At 42.3% G+C, this 20773-nt stretch overlaps 1 pseudogene across 1 annotated transcript; it reads right to left on the bottom strand.

Annotated features, from left to right (window-relative positions):
• Positions 1 to 343: 343 nt before the first annotated feature.
• On the bottom strand, positions 344 to 2735 carry LOC308268460 (zinc finger protein 131-like; annotated as a pseudogene). Its single transcript has 3 exons — positions 2237 to 2735; positions 1426 to 1987; positions 344 to 1008 (listed from the first exon to the last, which is right to left on the bottom strand). The product of its transcript is annotated as a zinc finger protein 131-like (transcript).
• Positions 2736 to 20773: the final 18038 nt, after the last annotated feature.

Here is a 20773-nt window from a genome sequence, read left to right as displayed (position 1 = left end):
TATGAAAAAAAAAATATGAGGAAGAACATGTTTTGGGGAAGAGAAAAAGAACCCTCACTACAATGAAAATAGAAACATTCGTACCCAAGTATATATTAAGAATATAATCCATTTAAGTTTCCAGAAATATATTTCTCAAAGCTCCCCTTTATTTATGAGAAAGAGACCTCCTCTGTGGCATTAACTGGGGGAGGGGCACCAGCTTGCTTTGACAGAAACAGTTCAGCACAACAGGAAACAGTTTAATTTTGAGATCCACTTGTCTGTAGCTTAAGGACAGTCACACTGCCCATACTCAGTTTAAAAATCCAACACACAAATTTCAAAATATATTCATCTCATTTTAAACCTGGCGTAGCTGTTCGGTCTTTAATCTCTTTTCAGCATGGGCGTCCACTGTTGGTTTGGTCTTTAAGCCCTCAGAACCTTCGTGATCGTCTTCAGCAGCCTCAGTGGCATCTGCTTGGCTAGGCTCTCCCTCCCTCCTCTTGGTTCACAACGAGTCATGTGAGCCAAGTCTGCTTCTAGAAGCTCAGTTTGTACTTCCACTGGCATCTGATGTACCCCTTCAACACGCAGCTCCTCTACATGGACTTCAGTACCTTCTTCAGTCTGAATCCGACCCACTTCTAAATAACTCACTTGGACCTGCTCCGGAAGCTCACTCAGGTGTGAATCATGTACTTGGCTGTCCTGGAGCACATATGGATGGACTTGTTCCAGTCACTTGTGCTGAATCCACCTAGACTTAAAGGTAACACATGCACCTTCCCAAACTGTTCTATAATAGTCATTCATGTCACTGCTTCAGTTTGCACGTGTTTCTATTGAAAGGGCTTCTTTAGTTAATAAATGCTCTGAAATACTGTGAATATCACTGAGATGCCTCCTTAATTCATTTCCTTGCATAAACCACAAGTCACACAGACTACAATGGTTGGGTTTATCTCCAGTGTGTATTACCAAGTGATCTTTGAACTGGTCCCAGGTATTAAACACATTGTTACAAGCCGGGCTTGGTGGCCCAGGCTTGTAATCCCCCACACTTGGGAGGCGGAGACAGGAGGATCGCGCTGGTTCAAAGCCAGCCCCGCTGGCTTAAGAGACCCTGTTTCCAAAAATAAAAAAGTATAAAATAGGTCTGTGAGTGTAGCCCAGAAGTAGAAGGGCTTCCAGGAACCCCAGTACCACCAAACAAACAAACAAACAAACAAACACACTGTTACAGACCTGGCATTCATAAAGCTTCTTTTTTTTTTTTTTTTTTTTTTTTGGTGGTACTGGGGATGGAACCCTTCTATCTCCGGACTACACTCCCAGACCTATTTTTATATTTTTTATTTGGAAACAGGTTCTCTTAACCCAGTGAGGCTGGCTTCGTCCTGTCTCCGCCTCCCAAGTGTGGGGATTGCAAGCGTGCACCACCACGCCTGGCTCATAAAGCTTCTTCCTTCCCTTTTTTGCCCCCACTCCAGTTTGGCATACAGTGAGGTGACATTTAAGGGTGCCATTCCTAGTAAATCGTTCATGACAATCTGGACACTCAAAAAGTTTTTCTCCTGTATGTTTTTGAAGACGCCCTTTAAAATGTCCAAAGTGGACATTTACATAGTACTGACATAAGTGAATTTTTCCCCATTCTTTGCTTCTTACTGACTTCGCCTTCTTCAAGGTGGTAACAATTTAGGTGTTGTTTCCATGCACTCTTTTATTATATATTTCATACTTGACACTCTCAGTGGAGTGTGATTTCATGTGTTCCTGTTTGCCTATGGGGTGAGCTGCACAGCATCTTCTTTAATAATCTGCCCTTTTTAAAAAATCACCTTGCCTGCACTTGCGTGATATCTGCCAAGAGTAGTAGAGTGGAATCATTAGAGGAACCTGTGCTCTGTGTGTACTTTATGGATTGCTTTGCAAAAGCCACTTCCTCTAATGTTTTGATGCCTTCATCTTCCACTTCAATTGTGCCTTCAGCAATCTCCACCTCAATTTCATTTATGTAGGTTTATTTATTTATTTATTTATTTTTGCAGGTTTGGGGATGAAACCCAGGGGCATTTGACCTCTTAGCTACACCCCCTGCCCTATTTTTTATTCTTTATTTTGAAACAGGGTCTCACTAATTTGTGGAGGGCCTTACTAAGTAGCTGGTGCTGTCTGTGAACCGTGATCCTCTGGTCTCAGCCTTCCGAATGCTGGGATTACAAGCGTGCGCCACCACGCCCGGCTCCACCTCAATTTCAACAGGTTCTGATTCTGCAGATGGCAATGACTTAGTGACAACATATGAGGTTCCTGCAATTTTTCTTTTTTTCCCCTTATTTTTCCCTGTGAGGTTTTCCTCTAATAGAGCAGAGTTTTGTTTCTGACTTCAAGTGCTTTGACAGCTTCTAGCATTTGTATAAACTCTGCTGCTTTCCATACATCACTGGCTTCTTCTATTCCTTATATTACTAATTTTACTGTATATGTGAACTCAATTAAACGACAGAAGGCCATTTTACTAACGCCCCCTATCTCCACCAACGGTTCCTGAGTAAACTCCTTAAAGATTTTGTAGAAGTTACTGCAAGCAGCCAAAACAGCCTTGTGGCCTTAAAATGTTGTCCATCAATAATCAGGGTGATGTCGGTAAACCAGTCCTGCTCTCGCTGTTCATTCAATTGGTCCAGGATCATTTTATGATGTTCAGGAAACTACTGAAGGCATTCCATCATCTCTTCGGCCTCCATAGCCGTCAGGTTGCTCTAGCTCCCTCTTTGTCCTCTCTCCTCCTCTTCTGCAGTCTCCCTGGCCCTGCTCCAGAGCCGCGACTCTTCCTCCATCTTCCCCGCAGCAGCCCAACACGCCCAGGCTCGGTCCCGCCAATACATGTGCCCTGCCAGGAGCACGGGTGCAAGCACGGGTGCGACAACATCCGGGCAGCTGGGAATCGGGCTCCCCTGTGCTCGCTGGGTGGTTGATTTTATCATATGGGTCTGATGATGATTTCTGGGAGGTTAAGTATAGTGTATTTAATAAAGCTACTGGCACTATTGTATTTCCAGAGGACTTTTTCCCCCAATAGCATGTTAACTTTAAGTACATTATAAATACCACAAACATTTAAGATTTAGGATGGCCTTTAAGTTGATATTTTTACTATAAAGAACTTGAGATCCAGGAACCCCTGTACCACCAAAAAAAAAAAAAAAAAAAAAAAAGAACTTGAGAGAAAAAAACAACCTTAACCAGATACTATTAACAGGCATTGTAAAATATTCATGATAGATCTATATGTAATTATGATTCTAATATCATTTTACAATAACTTTATTTTTTATTTTTATTTATTTTGCGGTACTGGAGATGGAACCCAGGGGCATTCTACCTCTGAGCTACACTCCAGCCCTATTTTTTTTTTATTCCTTATTGATTTTTTTAATAACTTAAATGGAAGACTAGCCAGGTGTGGTGGCACATGCTTGTAATCCTAGTACTTGGGCGGCTGAGGCAGGAGGACTGTGGTTTGTGGCCAGCCTCAGCTACTTAGGTCCTCTGCTACTTAGTGAGACCCTGTTTCAAAATAAAGAATAAAAAAGCCAGGCATGATGGTGAACGCTTGTAATCCCAGCACTTGGGAGGCTGAGACAGGAGGATCACACAGGTTTGAAGCCAGCCTCAACTATTTAGGCTCTCAGCAACTTAGTGAGACCCTGTTTCCAAGTAAAGTATAAAGTAGGTCTGGGAGTATAGCCCGGAGGTAGAAAAGCCCCTGGGTTCCACCCCCAGTAAAACACACACACACACACACACACACACACACACACACACACACACACACAAATAAAAAATAGGTTTGGGGATGTAGCTCAGAGGTAGAATGCCCGTGGGGTTCCATCTCCAGTACTAAAAACAAAAAAAACAAAAAAAAAAGCTGGGCATGGTGGCTCATGCTTGTAATACCCGCTTGGGAGGCGGAGACAGGAGGATCACGCAGGTTCAAAGCCAGCCGAGCTGGCTTAAGAGACCCTGTTTCCAAATTTAAAAAAGTATAAAAATAGGTCTGGGAGTATAGCCCGGAGGTAGAAGGGTTTTCAGAAACTCCAGTACCACAAAAAAAAAAAAAAAAAGAAAAAAAAAAGAAAAGGAAGACTAAATATCACATTTCTACTCTCTCACCCACCCAAAATGTCAGAAAAAGTAACAAAGGACGCTAAAACTCAGAGAGACAAAGAAAATAGAAGAGATGTTAAAATTTTGGCAAGAGATATTAAAATTTTGGAAGCTGGGGAGCAGACAGATGAGTGACATCTAACTTAATCAGGGAAGGCTGAAATTTTAGTGAGGCTTGGGGAGAACATGGGAAAGCCATGGTAGTACTTTAGGAAAGGCTCAGAAACGCAGGTATTAGGACAATAGTTTGGAAATAGGATTGAGAAACAGAAAATTAAATGTAAAGTGTTATAAAAAGTTATTAAAACCTCCTAATGTCTTCTTTAGTTCACATAGTACCATCTTACACTAGCAATAAAAACAAATCACAAGTATATCACTAGATATATACAGAATGAGCCAGGTTCTGAATTTCAGGGATACCAGATCCAGATAAAGGTGAAGCTGAAGCAATATTGAAAAGAAGTGAAAGCTCACATATTAAAAGACGTTTCCCACTTTGACTTTCTGTTTGTCTCCCCAAAAGCAAGAGTTTTACTTTATACTTTTCAAACAAACCAGGACTTCTTGCTGGGGAAACTCACTAGTCTAAAAGAAAATGCCTATAGATCCCAACATATGGTAAACCTGTGGGGGGGGACCATATGAGAAAGAAATAAGGGGAGAATGTTTTGGAGGGAGGATGAGATGAAAGGGACTAGTAGTGACAGAGCTTAATTCTTCTGTACATTGTTAAAAACCAATAGGAGGCAGGCATGGTGGCGCACGCTTGTAATCCCAACATTCAAGAAGCTGAGACTGGAGGGAGGATCACAGTTCATGGATAGCCTCTGCTACCTAATGAGGCCCTTTGCAACTCAGTAAGATCCTGTTTCAAAAATTAAAAAAAGATTATCACATTCCCTGACTTCAAATTATACTACAAAGCAATAGTAGCAAAAACAGCATGGTATTGGCACAAAAACAGGCACAGAGACCAATGAAACAGAGTAAAAGATACAAACCCACACACTTATAGTCAATTGATCTTTGACAAAGGGGCCAAACTCACACAATGGAGAAAAGACAGCCTTTTTTAAGAAATGATGCTGGGAGAACTGGCTATCCACCTGTAGAAAGATGGAATTAAACCCTTACCTCTTACTGTGCACAGGAATCAACTCGAGATGAATCAAAGACTTGGAAATTAGACCAAAGACTGTGAAGCTATTAGAGGAGGCTCAGCACTCCAACATAGAGAAAAAAGCAGGAACTTTCTCAATAAGACCTCCAAAGCGCAGGAAATTAAAGTAAGAATCAACAAGTGGGATGGTATCAAATTAAAAAGTTTCTGCTCATCAAAGGAAACCATCATGAACCTAAAGAGACAGCGTAGAGAATGGGAGAAGATCTTTACCAGCCACCACTCTGATAGAAGGCTAATATTCAGAATATACAAAGAGCTCAAGACTCTACACTAGCAAAACAAATAAACCAACCAAGAAATTGGCAACTGAATTGAATAGACATTTCACAAAAGAAGAGATAGAAATGGCCAATATATACATGAAAAGCTGTTCTACATCATTAGCCATCAGGGAGATGCAAATCAAAACTATGCTGAGATTCCATCTAACCCCAACCAGAGTGACAGCAGAAAGAAGTCAAATAACAACAAATGCTGGCAAGGATGTGGGAAAAGAGGAACTCTCTTACACTGCTGGTGGGAGTGCAAACTAGTTCAGCCACTATAGAGATCAGTGTGGAGATTCCTTAGAAAACTGGGAATGGATCCACCATATGATCCGGCTATACCACTCCTGGGTATCTTTCCAAAGAGGTTGAAATAAGAGAACTACAGTAACATATGCATACCCACGTTCATAGCAGCACAATTCGCAATAGCCAAAATGTCGAACCAACCTAGGTTTCCATCAACAGATGAATGGATTACAAAATTATGGGAAATACACACAATGGAATTCTACTTAGCAATAAAGAACAAAATCACATCATTCGCAAGAAGATGGAAAGACCTGGAGAACATTATGTTAAATGAGATCAGCCAGGCACAGAAAGAGAAGGGACATGTTTTCTCTAATATACCAAAATTAGGGGGTATTAGGGATACCAGAGGGTCTCCAGATAATGGAGGAGAAACTTCAGCAAAGCTAGAAAGGAAGGGTAGGAGATGAAGAAGGCTGAGGTTGATTAACTGGATGAGCTACATTTGAATATGTGTATAAGTGTGAATGTAGCATGGTCAACCTGGACATTCATTGTTAGGAGGGGGAGGGAGGGAAAATGTTGGTGGTGGGGACATGGGTAAGGGCACCAAGCACTGTGTGAATGTATGCCATTTTCCATATGATCCACATAAAAATAAAAAAAAAAATAAAAAAGACTACAATAATAAAAAATTTTAAAAAAACTAAAAAATAGGGCTAGAGGTACAATGCCCCTAGGTTCCATCCCCAGTACCACAAAAAAGGGAAATATAAAAAAGTGAGAAATCAATCAGCCATATACGGATGTCATTCAGAAAAATGGAGGTGAATATCCAAATAAAAACGTCCAATGTGGTTGCCTCTGAGGATGAAATATATGAAATGTATCAAAAAAATTTCACTTTAAGAAACTAAAGAGTCAAATATATAAAATGAAAAACAATTATGTACCGCACATAGTTGATATGTGAACTTACTAAATTTCATAACTTTTTTTTTTTTTTGCAGTACTGGGGATGGAACCCAGGAGCATTCTACCTCCGAGCTACACCCCCAGCCTAATTTTGTGTGTGTGTGTGTGTGTGTGTGTGTGTGTGTGTGTGTGTGTGTGGTGAGAGTGGAACCCAGGGGCTTTTCTATCTCCAGGCTATACTCCCAGACCTATTTTATACTTTATTTGGAAACAGGATCTAACTAAGTTGCTGAGAGCCTCAATATAGCTGAGGCTGGCTTCAAACCTGTGTGATCCTCCTGTATGAGCCTCCCAAGCACGGGGATTATAAGCGTGTGCCACCACACCCGGCCCAGCCCTATTTTTTATTCTTTATTTTTAAACAGAGTCTCACTAAATTGCAAAGGGCCTCACTAAGTAGCTAAGACTCTCTGCAAACCTATGATCCTCCTGTCTCAGCCTCCCAAATGCTGGGATTATAAGCGTGCACCACCACATCCAGCTCACAGCAGGCTTTTCATAGGTCTTTTACTATCTGTGAATATACAGCCCCTTTCACCTAAATTCTGCCCATCTCTGAGCCACCTTACCTCTCCTCTCCGCCATCTGGGTCGAGTGCTCCATTGTCACAGCTTTTACTGTTGCTCTCTGAAGACTGGCCAAGAGTCTGCAGGTCGAGAAGTTCCAGGGTCCACTCTTTTCCAGGACGCTCTAGCCTCCAGGGCAAGGCTCAAGTCAGGATGTCTCCTTCCACGATATCTCTCCCTCAAGGCTTCTTTCTATTCATACCACAGATCTGTCTTATACTTATGGAGCCAGGACCTGTGGGCTTAGAATATAAATCCAGTTTATCTGATGCTTTCTCACTGACTCCTATAGTAAACAGCCTCTAAGATGTTCCCAGTGGTCAGTTTTCTGGTACTCACATCATTTGTGACCCCCCCTCCCACATTGAATAGGACTGATATGTAAACTAATAGGATATTGCAGAAATGATAATGAGTGACATCCAAGATTAGGTCATAAAAGATATTGGGGGCTTCGTCTTGAACATTTTGGATCATGCATCTTGAACAAAGCCAACTGCATACTGTAGAAAACACTTAACTAGCACTTGGGGGAAAAATCCTGTCAACAGCGAACACAGCCATAGGCCTGCCTTCTCAAGACTCCAGCCCTCTGACGTTCTGACTACAGTCCAAGTCAGAATAGCCAGAAAAGTCACATTCCACAGACACTGTGAGCTAACAAATGTTGCTTGTTGTTTATGCTACTACGTTTTTGTTGTTATTGTTGTTGTTGTTGTTGTTGTTATTGTTTTTTGCAGTGCTGGGAATTAAATCCAGGGACACTCCATCTCCAAGCTACACCACAGCCAGATTTTATGTATTTTGAAACAGGGTCTCACTGAGTTGCCAAGGCTGGTCTTGAACCTGTCTCAGCCGCCTAAGTACTAGGATTAGAGGAGTATGCAACCACACCAGGGTAGCCACTAAGTTTTGAGATAATTTGATAGATAACTAATACAACCTCAAACATGTTATCATCCTTGCCTGTGTGTGTAGTACTGGGGATTAAATCTAGGGGGATTCTAACTCTGAGCTACCACCCCAGTGCTATTTTATTTTTTAGTTTGAAACAGGGTCTCATTAAGTTGCTGAGGGCCTCACTAAATTGCTGAGGCTGGCCTCAAATCTGTGACCCTTCCATCTCAGCCTCCCAAGTACTGGGATTATAGGGATATGCCACCATGCCTGGCTAAGGAGTTATTTAATAAGTGTTAAGTTTCTTTTTTATTTTTGTTTTTTGGTGGTACTAGGGGTGGAACCCAGAGGCTTTCTACCTCCGGGCTATACTCCCAGACCTTTTTTATATTTTATTTGGAAACAGGGTCTCGCTAAGTTACTGAAAGCCTCACTAAGTAGCTGAGGCTGGCTTTGAACCTGTGCGATCCTCCTGTCTCAGCCTCCCAAGCGCGGGGATTACAAGCATGCGCCACCATGCCCGGCTTAAGTTTCTATTTTGCAAGATGAAAGGAGTTCTGTAGATGGACAGTGGTGATGAACACAACAGTGTAAGTATATTCAATGCCACTGAACTGTGCAATTAAATTTGGTTAAGATGGAAATTTTATGTTCTATATTTTACCACAACTTAAAAATATGTACGTTTGTATACATATAGAGCAAATAAAGTACCACTAATTTGGGGATTTTTTAACTAGAAGGTAACATATCAGAGAGAAATAACATAAAAAAGGATAGGTAGCTTAAAGTTCAAGTGTTTAGAAGTCTTTTAAGTTAGGATTTTCCTAAGTACGTATATTAGAAAATTCAGGGTAACAGCAGGAACCAAACCAGTGAAGAGAGAAAAAGGGATAAAGTAAACCTGCACAATAAAAAAGTATGAGAAAAGGCTGAGACAGGAGGATCGTGGATTGCGGACACTTCAGCTATTTAGTGAGGCCCTTTGCAATCAGTGAGACCCTGTTTCAAAATAAAGAATAAAAAATAGGGCTGGGGGTGTAGCTTGCAGGTAGAATGCCCCTGGGTTCAATCCCCAGTACCGCAAAAAAAAAAAAAAAAAAGAGGCCTGGGGGTGTAACCCAAGCCTCTGGGTTCAATTCCCAGTAACACACACACACACACACACACACACACACACACACACACACGTATGAGAAACAAAAATCAAAACAACAAATGCAACTGAATTAAACTCACCTATTAAAATAATAATCAAACAGGATAAAGGGGTAAAAGCTCAGCAATATGCTCTTCAGAAGAAACCTAAAACATAAAAACAACAAGATTTGAAAAATAAATACATAAAGGGATTGGAAAATAAAAATTCCTGATGAATACAATTAACAAAATCCAAAAAACAGTATTATCAGACAAAAAAGAACTTGGATGAACAGGCATTCACCAGAATCAAGAAGCATGTTTCTTAATAGGGCAGACTGGAATCCCAGTCTCAATTCTTTGCTCCCCTCCAACAGGATTATATATGCACTTTCCCTTGGCCTCCAACTCTGGGTATAATTGATTGTTAAGCTTGGCCACCTGACTTTCTCTGGCTGATGTAATTTAATAAGTTTGGGAGCAGAGGTGTTACGTGTACTTGTTGATCTGCCTTGCACTCTGGTTGGATCCATCATGAAAAGAAAATGCCCTGGTAACCACTGTCCTTTTGGCCTGCGCCCCAGAAAGAATTAATGCAAGGCAAATCTGAACTCATCCTACAGGCACTCAATCTAATGCAGCCCCGATCAGGTGAACATAATGAATCTGCAAACGACGTGACCCTTGAGAATAAATGCGAGTTGTTGTACGTAACTGAGTTTAAGGGTGGTTTGTAAGGCAGTATCACACTAATACACGGATGGGGATTAAGGCTCAGGGTAGCACATTTGCCCAGCATGCCACTAGGCCCTTGTAATGTTTTATAATAACTTGACTTTTTTATTATTTAAATGGAAGGCTAAATACTTGTACTTGGAGTACCTGTAGTTATATGCAAAATAAAATGAAATTTAAAAAATACACATAATAAGAGAATGCCATAAGATAATAATGAACCTGGAAAAAAAAAAACATCAAAGAAAACTGGAAAGCTACAGAACAGGGCCAAAGACTGTGGATGGGGGGGGGGGAGGCAGCAAAGGAGACAAAGGAGGGACGAATGAAACTAAGGACAGAAACATTTTTGAAAGCAGCTACCAACTATGCCAAATAGCGGCGAGAAACTAACCCAAGTAAGGCAAGAACCACTACCCCTCGCGATGACAACGCCTCGTCACGCTCACATTCACACCACACCCTTACACCCGCGCACCACAGCCCTGGACATCACCAGGGCTCACACAGCCCGACCCGCCCCCCGCACGCAGCCCCAGGAGGGCAGGGGTGTCGCCGGCGGCGGAAACCGTACGGAGAATGCGAGGCCCGGGGTAAATCCGCAGCACCACCCTCCCCCAAAATCAGACGGCCCGAAAAGCACGATCACACGCAGACTACCTCCCACACTTTTTGTTTCGGCAACTCCGACTACTCACCAGCCGCGTCCTGGCACCTGGAGCACTCGCGAGCGCCTTCCCCGACCCGCCCGCCGCGGAGCCGCCCCGCGCACGCGCCCCGCGCACGCGCCCGGCCCCGAGCACGCGCGCGCAGCTCGGCGAAGCCCGGCGCGCTCCCGCGCAGGCCCCGCCCACAAGGCGCCGCGGTGACGCACTTCCGGCTGGGGCGAGGGCGAGGGCGAGGCGGGGCGAGTCTCCCCGGACAGCTGCAGAGAGGAGTCGGCGCGGGCCCGGCGCTAGACTACATTTCCCAGAGGGCCCAGCGGCCGTCGCTCTCTAGCGGCAATGCGGTCGTTTGGGCTGGACCTTTAGATCAGCCAGGTGCGAGATCACAGTCCCGGTAAAGCTGGCTCAGGCTCCGACCCGGGAGGAGACTGGAAAGGCTTCAGGCGACGTGCTGGAGGTGTGTGGCGAGCTGGGGCCGGGGCGGGCCGCGCGCCCTCAGGAGGGAAGTTGGCGGGATTGGGGATGCATTGCGACATCGCAGCTTTATGTAAGAACGTGGGATATCTGCGCATCGAGGGCCTATGGCTCAGGTGTGACTGTGTCTGAATGTGTGTTGCACAGTGTGTGTTCGTATGGGGCCGCTGTCATCTTCATGATTGTGACGCCAGAACTCTGACCCCAGCAAATATCCTTGAGGTTCAGTCAGAGTATTCCTGACCAGCGGTGAACTGCGCCTTTCATAAGATACTGAAATTGAACAGATGCTCCGATCTCTATTCCCCATGTGCAGTCGCTAATGGGGTTGGGACCAGTATTGACTTCTGACCTGACCAGTTTGGGCATCAAAAAAACACTAGTGTCTCATGGTTCATTTATCTTCTTCCAGTTCTACCCTTCCCCAGGTGTCTCTCAGGAGAGAGGAAAGAATGCGTGATGAACTACTACAAGTAATATCCAAGGTATGGTGGGATTCCCTTATGGCTTTCCATCTTCTGAAACTTCGCCCTTAATAAAGATATGTCTTTTAAATATCAGTTCCTATAGTTTTCCCTTTGGAGAAACGGATGGTTATTTCCAATATCTCCAAATACCTAATTTTCAGTTATTTGAAAAATGGCTCCACTTCTGCTGGTTGAATTTTCTTTTCTTTTTCTTATTTGTTTTGTTTTGTTTTTGTTTTTGGTACTGGGGATTGAATCCAGGGGAATTTTGTCTCTGAGCTACATCCTCAGCCTTTTTTTATTTTTTCTTTTTAAACAGAGTCTGAGGAGATTGGTAAGTTGCTTTCAATCCGTTACCCTTTGAGTCAGCCTCCCAAATACTGGAATTACTGGCTTATGCCAAAATGTCTGGCTTGAATCTTCTCTTTTTATTTATTTATTTTGCTTTGTTTTGTGTGTGAGGGTGGGGAGGATACTGGGGGTGTAACCCAGAGGCTTTCTACCTCCCGGCTACACTCCCAGACCTATTTTATAGGGCCTCACTAAGTTGCTGAGAGCCTCACTAAGTAGCTGAGGCTAGCTTCAAACCTCTGCAGTCCTCTGTCTCAGCCTCCCAAGTACTCGGATTACAAGTGTGCACCACCACACCCAGCTCCTTTTTATATTTTGTTTGGAAACTGTCTTGCTAGATTGCAGAGAATCTTACAGTTTTCCTGAGGCTGGTCTTGAACCTGTGATCCTCCTGTCTCAACCTCCCAAATACTAAGATCACAGGAATATGCCACCATACCTGGCAAAAAATAAATTTTAAGAGGAATAAAATGAATTTTGCTTTCACAATCAAACCTAATGTTTAATTAGGAAATATTTGAAACATTCCCAGGAAAATGAGGGGGGAAAAAGCATATACCATCACCAATGTTATTTAATATTGTTTTGGAGGTATTAGCCAAAGCACTTGGATGAGAGAGAAGTGTAGGTTACGTATTAGGGAAAAAAAATTACCTGGGAGGCTGAAACAGGAAGATGCAAGGCCAATATGCAGCAAAATAAAATATTAAATAGGTTACCCCAGAAGTAAACATCCTGGGTGCAGTCCCCAGTATCCTCCCCCCAACACACACACACTTGAGAAAATAAGATGTAAGATTATCACTTTTTGCAAATCATCCCACTGCATCTGGAAAACCTGAACTACTTATAACCAGCACTTTGAAATAATGACTGCTGGGTGTGGTGACAAGTGCCTGTATTCACAGTACTTGGGAGGTTGAGACAGGAGGATCACAGGTTCGAAGACAGCATCAGCAATTTAGAAACACTCTCAGTAACTAGTGAGACCCTTTTCAAAACAAAAAAATAAAATGGGCTGGGATTATATCGCAGAGGTAGAGTGCCCCTTGGTTCAATCCCCAGTACTACAAAAGAAAAAGAAAAAGAAAAGGCATAGTAGCACATCTTGTAATCCCAGCTACTTGGAAGGTTGTAGCAGGAGGACCTCAAATTTCAGACCAGTCTTGGCAATGTAGCAAGACCCCATCTTAAAAAAAAAAAAAAGAAGAAGAAGAAGAAGAAGCCGGGCATGGTGGCGGACATTTGTAATCATCCCAGCATTCGGGAGCCTGAGACTGGAGGATGGTGGTCCACAGACAGCCTCAGCTACTTAGCGAGGCCCTTCACAACTCAGTAAGTCCCTGTTTGAAAAATAAAAGGACTAAAAACTAGGGCTGGGGGGTTTAACTCGGAGGTATAATGCCTCTGGGTTCCATCCCCAGTACCAGGAAAAAAAAAAAAAAGAGTCTGGGGATATAGCACAGTGGTAAAGCACCCCTAGGTCCAATATCACAAAAAAAGTAGCAAGAACTACCCTATGATTTTTTTTTTTGATAATTTCTATGACTCAACCCTCCTTGTGGGCTTTTTTTAAATTTTTATCATTTTCCTAGATAAAAAACCTGTGCAGAGCAGGATACACATGTCTGTAATCCCAGTACTTGGGAGGCTGAGACAGGAGGATCACAGCGCCAGCAATTTAGTGAGGCCCTTCACAACTTAGTGAGATCCTGGTTCAAAATAAAAAATTACAAATAGGGCTGGAGGTATAGGTCAGAAGTAGAATACCCCTGGGATCGATCCTCAGCACTAAATAAATAAATAAAAATAAAAAAGGTCTCAGGTATAAATCAAAAGGAGAATGCCCTTGGGTTCAGTCCCCACTACCAAAAAGTATTGTTCAGGTGCTGTAATTGATCAGTCTTTGGTATACTTTGATGGTTTTCAGCCACAATATCAGTCTCATTTTTACTAATTACAACTTCTAGTTCAGTTTAATAATTTGTAAATTTCATCTAAAACCTCCTCTCCAAGCTCAGGCTTGCTTCAAACTAGAAGCTTACAGTGGGAAAAGGAGGGATGTTAAGCTCATCAATTTCCTCACCCAGAACTTTTGTTCCAGCCAATGGGGCATTCTCTGTGACCTATGAGAGTAAACCAGGGATGGGGAAGGGATAAAGAAGATTTGAATGACTTGTTTTGGTGTTGGTTTCTCTTGCCCTGATGGATATTCAATGGTGACTCTTTTTTTGTTTTGTTTTTGTGGTAATGAGGAAGGCATTTTACCTCCAAGATACACTCCCAGTTCTAATTTTTATTCTTTATTTTGAAACAGGGTCTCACTGAGTTAGTTGCAAAGGGCTGTGCTAAGTTGCTGAGGCTGTCAGTGAACCCGGATCCTCCTGTCTCAGCCTCCCAAGTACTGGGATTATAAGAGTGCACCACATGCCCGGATTCCTTTATTTGGTAGGGTACTTTTATGGCTTTATCAGAGAAGCTCATTGTATTCCCTGTAATGTCCCTTGAAATAGTTATTAGAAAACCTGTGAAGCCAGGTGTGGTGGTGCAGGCTTGTAATCCCAGTATTTGGGAGGTTGAGATAGGAGGATCGCAGTTCGTAGACAGCCTCAGCTACTTACTGAGGCCCTCTGCAATTCAGTGACACCCTGTTTCAAAATAAAGAATAAAAAATAGGGGAGAGGTATAGCTTGGAGGTAGAATGCCCCTGGGTTCCATCCCCAGTACTGCAAAAAAAGAAAAAAAGAAAGAAAACCTGTTATGTACCTTGGCATTTTGTCATCTACTCCTTTATTGAAGTCACTTTATCCTTTCATGGGTCAACATCTGGACTAAGGAGAATAGGTACCAGTCTTTGTGCCCTCTAAACTCTGGAGAACACAGCAAAAATTTTCCCAAAGAATCTCACCATTCTGCTTTGAATCCTGGAGTCTAAATTGATCCCCTTGTTGTCGGGCGTGGTGACGCATGCTTATAATTCCGTGCTTTGGAGGTGGAGACAGGAGGATCACGCAGGTTCAAAGCCAGCCTCACTGGCTTAAGAGACCCTGTTTCCAAATAAAAAATATATTGCCGGGTGTGGTGGCGCACGCTTGTAATCCCCACGCTTGGGAGGCTGAGACAGGAGGATCGCGCAGGTTCAAAGCCAGCCGCGCTGGCGTAAGAGACCCTGTTTCCAAAATATAAAATAGGTCTGGGAGTGTAGCCCGGAGGTAGAAGGGCTTCCAGGAACCCCAGTACCATAAAAAAAAAAAAAAAAAAATAATAATAATAATAATAATAATAATAATATAAAAATAGGTCTGGGAGTATAGCCCGGAGGTTGAAGGGTTCTATCCCCAGTACCACCAAAATAAATAAATAAATAAATAAATCCCCTTGCTTGGCCTAAAGTGAAAAAGAAGTACGCTTATTTCTCCTATGGTATGGGAATGTGTGTCTTTTTTTTTTTTTTTTTTTTTTTTTTTTTTGTACTGGGGATTGAACAACCCAGCAACAGGCAAGCAGGCAGTATGATTTTTCAGCTGCATTTTAATTTCATGGCACCATCATCATATGTGTGGTTTATTGACCAAAATGGTACGTGGTACATGACTGTATACTGCTTTCTTGAGTTTTGTGAATTATAGTGATTCCTGGACCTGAGGAAGGGTCATGGAGATCCTTTAATTTGTGGTTGACTGGAAGAAGCGGAGCACCTTGAGGACACCCAAGTGAGACCTGTTTAAAAATTAAAAATAGAGCCGGACATGGTAGCTCATGCTTGGAATCCCAGCATTTGGGAGGCCGTGACAGGAGGACTGCCTCAGCTACTTAGGCCCTAAGCTCTCTCAGTGAGACCCTGTTTCAAAAGAATACAAAATAGGGCTGAAGTGTAGCTCGGAGGTAGAATGCCCCTGGGTTCAATCCCCAGCACTGAAAAAAAAAAATTAGGCCAGGTGTTGTGCACACGCTTGTAATCCCAGCATTTGGGAGGCAGAGACCAGAGGATTGCGGTTCATGGACAGCCTCAGCTACTTAGCGAGACTCTTCACAACTCAGTGAGACCCTGTTTCAAAAATAAAAAGACAAGGCCGGGCATGGTGGTGCATGCTTGTAATCCCCACACTTGGGAGGCGGAGACAGGAGGATCGTGCAGGTTTGAAGCCAGCTGCGCTGGTTTAAGAGACCCTGTTTCCAAATAAAAGTATAAAATAGGTCTGGGAGTGTAGCCCGTAGATAGAAGGGTTTCCAGGAACCCCAGTACCACCAAAAATAATAAATAAATAAATAAATAAATAAATAAATAAATAAATAAATAATATATATGGCTGGGAGTGTAGCTCAGAGGTACAATGCCCCTGAGTCCCATAGTACCACACAAAAAATTAAAAATAAGCCGGGCGTGGTGGCGCACGCTTGTAATCCCCACGCTTGGGAGGCTGACAGAAGGATCGCACAGGTTGGAAGCCAGCCTCAGCTACTTAGTGAGGCTCTCAGCAACTTAGTGAAACCCTGTTTCCAAATAAAATATAAAATGGGTCTGGGAGTATACCCCCGAAGTAGAAAGCCTCTGGGTTCCACCCCCAGTACCACCAAAAATAAAATAAAATATAAAAATAAATCTGGGTGTGGTGGTACATACCTGTGATCCCAGTATTTGGGAGGCTGAAACAGAAGGATCACAGGTTCAAAGCTGGCTCTCAGCAACCTAGTGAGACCGTTTTTGAATAAAATCAGGCCAGGGGTGTGGCTTGGAGGTAGAATGCCTGTGGATTCAATTCCCAGTATACATAAATAAGAAAAGAAAAGAGAGAGAGATAGAAAGAAGGAAGGGAGTAGGAACTCACTAAGCTGAATGCTTTCTGTTTTACATTATTGGGAAGGTTCTCTCTGTTTCTCCACTCCGAGATATATCCCTCTGTACAGAGCAGATTATCTTCCACTGACAAGACAAAGTTCTGGCCCCTTTATTTTGCTTACTCGCCCTTCTCCAGAGCCTTCTACTGCCATCTCCCTTCCTTCTGTTGTGAAAGAATTTTTTGTTTCAGAGGTCAGTGATATCCAGGGATGTATCCATCGACTTCTCTCAGGAGGAATGGGAATGCCTAGACTCTGTTGATGAATTTATACAAAGAAGTGATGTTGGAGAATTTCAACAACCTGGTTTCAGTGGGTAAGGATCACTCTTCCCCTAAATTCAAAGTCTGCCTTGGGATTATCTCCTTTCCCCATTGTGAATTATTCACTTCAAGTAACCAGCTCAATTTCTGCTCCCCATTCCCCAAGGAACAGTTTGAGTTGGAATGGAACGAAGAGTTGAAAATGGGTGCCTTCAGTTTTGAAGCTTCATCTCTGGTCCCTCTTGTAGCGGCATCTCTTCCTTGATCACTAAGGGACTGGATCAGATTCCTGGGACACCCACAACAAACCATGTCCCATGTCTTTCCTTGTGAGCAGGACTTTCCAATTCTAAGCCTGCTGTGATTTCCTTACTGGAACAAGGAAAAGCACCCTGGATGGTTGACAGAAAGCTGACCAGAGGCCTGTGTTCAGGTAAGTGAGATATAATTGGACAGGAACAGGGCCCTGAAGAGACTTCCCTACTGAGATACTATCAGGAATCTCCCATCAAAGGGACAAGGCCCCTTCTATATAAGCTATCTTTTTTTTTTCTCCTAAACTTTCTTCCCAGTCCAGTATAGTAAATGCCTTCCTTTATTTCCAAACCAAATATTATATTCTACCTGCATTTTAGATTTCACTTTTCCTTGAGATATGCTACATTTCAAATTATGTAACAGTAGATTGATATTCTTACTGTAAAAATACATATGTGTAAATGTGTATATTTTCTTATTCTTTACTGTACTACCTTCCATTTTTTTCTACTTTTCAATCATTTAACTTCTTTGACAAGCTTGTCCTGGATTTAGCAGTTGTTCCTTTAGTTTAAAAAAGTGAAAACTTACCCCCTGGGCTCAAACTCCAGCACCAAAAAATTAAAAAAGCTTTTTTTATTTTTTTTTTTTTTTCAGTACTGGGAATTGAACCCAGGGCATTCTATCTATTGAGTTACACCCCCAGCCCTATTTTTTAATTCTTTATTGTGAAACAGGGTCTCACCAAGTTATGGAGGGCCTCACTAAGTATCTGAGGCTAGCTGCAAACCTGTGATCATCCTGAAATCCTCCCAAGTACTGGGAATATAAACAAGTGCCACTGTGCCTGGCCTCACTCTTTTTTTTTTTTTTTTTTTTGGAGGGAGGTCTGGGGATGGAACCCAAGGGCATTCAACCTACAAGCTATACCCCCTGTCCTATTTTTTTTTTTTTTTTATTCTTTATTTTGAAACAGGGTCTCACTAAGTTGCAGAGGGTCTCACTAAGTAGCTGAGGCTATCCATGAACCACAATCCTCCGGTCTCAGCCTCCCGAATGCTGGGATTACAAGCATGTGCCACCATGCCTGGCTCACACTCTTTATTTTGAAACAACTTTTTTTTTTTTTTTTAACGGATTTGGGGATGGAACCCAGAGGCATTCAACCTTCGGGCTACACCCCCTGCCCTATTTTTTATTGTTTATTTTGAAACAGAATCTCACTAAGTTGCAAAGGGCCTCACTAAGTAGCTGAGGCTGTCTGCGAATTGCAATCCTCCTGTCTCAGCCTCCCAAATGCTGGGATTACAAACATGCACCACCATACCCGGCTTGAAACAACATCCCCAGACCCGCAAAAAAAAAAAAAAAAAAAAATTTATTTTTTGAGAATTTAGTGTAATTTTAAAAACATAACTATTGTTACTAATAAGAGTTGACTTTTTAAAATTTATTTTTGAGACCAGTACATCTAAAAACTCATTTATTGCCTCAGTAATTCAAATTATATTTTGAGCTTCTTGTATGTTTTAGATACTCTTGACCTCATTTGGTCTATGGAGATATCACACACACACACACACACACACACACACACACACACACACGCTATTAAAGGAAAAGCAGAATGATTTAAAACCTTATATCTGGAAGACTGAAAATTAGACTGAAAATTGAGTATAGCCTCACTAGAGATATGCTATTTGAGCAGAAGCGTAAATGATAAGCACCTAACAGGACCAATAGTGCTATGGAGACTACAATATACTATGCCAAACAGAAGCTTGTGGAAAGGCCCCAAGGGGCAGGGAGAACTTGGTATGCTGGAAGGTCTGGGGCTTCCTGCATAAGAAGAAGTAGAATATGAAACAAGGTTGAAGTCGTAGGCAGGATCCACATGATTAGGGTCTTGTTGGCATTTACCAAGTAAATTATAGTTAGGGCAAGGCTAAACCAAATATCACTTGAGATGCTGACTGGATTAGAAGGTTCTGGAACACAACAGAGAAGCTATTAGGAGATTCCCTTAGTGGCATAAGAAAGAGGTGATACAGCAAGTGTGGTGGTACATGTTTGTAATCCCAGTACCTAGGAGGCCGAGATAGGAGTATCGCAGGCTCAAGGCCAGCCTCAGCAACTTAGACCCTGTTTCCAAATAAAAAAATAAGATAGGGCTGGAGTATAGCTCAGAGGTAGAATATCCCTGGGTTAAATCCCCAGTACCACACACACACATACCAAAAAAAAAAAAAAAATGAGGATCATAGATGTCATCTATTTCTCTAAGGTGCCGGGCGTGGTGGCGCGCACTTGTAATCCCTGTACTTGGGAGGCTGAGACAGGAGGATCGCACAGGTTCGAAGCCAGCCTCAGCTACTTAGTGAGGCTCTCAGCAACTTAGTGAGACCCTGTTTCCAAATAAAACATAAAATAGGTCTGGGAGTATAGCCCAGAGGTAGAAAGCCTCTGGGTTCCACCCCCAGTACCAACAAAAAAATAAAAATATTTCTCTAAAAGCCACCTCAGCTTCTTTTCTTATCTATCTTTAATGTCTGTGCTTTTCTATCAGTTTTATAAATTGCTTAACCATATTTGAAAACTAAGTATTATCTTTCCTAGGCATTATTTTCAGTTTAGTCCTTGCCCCTGCTCCCCCCCCCCTTCTTTTCTTTTTTAGAAATTTAACTTTCCCAGAATAGGAAAAATAAATATATACCTGTTTTTCTTTCAGATCTGGAATTAATGTGTGAGACCAAGGTATTATCTTTAAAAAAGAGACATTTCAGTCAAGTAAGACTTGACTCTGAAGACATGCTCACTTTTATTCAACCTACATTTCTAATGCCACTTAAAAAAACTAGTGAAGAGAAACCTTGTGAATGTAAGCTATGTGGAAAGACTTTTGATCAGAACTTAGAATTTATTCAACATGAGAAAATTCATTCTGGCAGAAAACTGTACGAATGTAAGGAGTGTGGGAAATCCTTTAGTCGAGGCTCACTTGTTACCCGACATCAGAGGATTCACAGTGGTGAAAAGCCCTATGAATGTAAAGACTGTGGCAAGGCTTTCAGTTGTAGCTCGTATTTTTCTCAACATCAGAGGAGTCACACTGGTGAGAAACCGTACGAATGCAAGGAATGTGGCAAAATTACTGCTCAAACCTTAATGATCATCAGAGAATTCACACTGGCGAAAAACCTTATGAATGTAAAGTATGTGGGAAAGCCTTTACTAAAAGTTCACAGCTTTTTCCACATCTGAGAATTCATACCGGTGAG

This window comes from Muscardinus avellanarius (genome assembly GCF_963383645.1).
Source record: "Muscardinus avellanarius genome assembly, chromosome: 10".
NCBI classification, from domain to species: Eukaryota; Metazoa; Chordata; class Mammalia; order Rodentia; family Gliridae; genus Muscardinus; species Muscardinus avellanarius.
The sequence above is the reverse complement of the archived record's forward strand: the minus strand, read 5'-3'. Positions and strand labels throughout refer to the sequence as shown.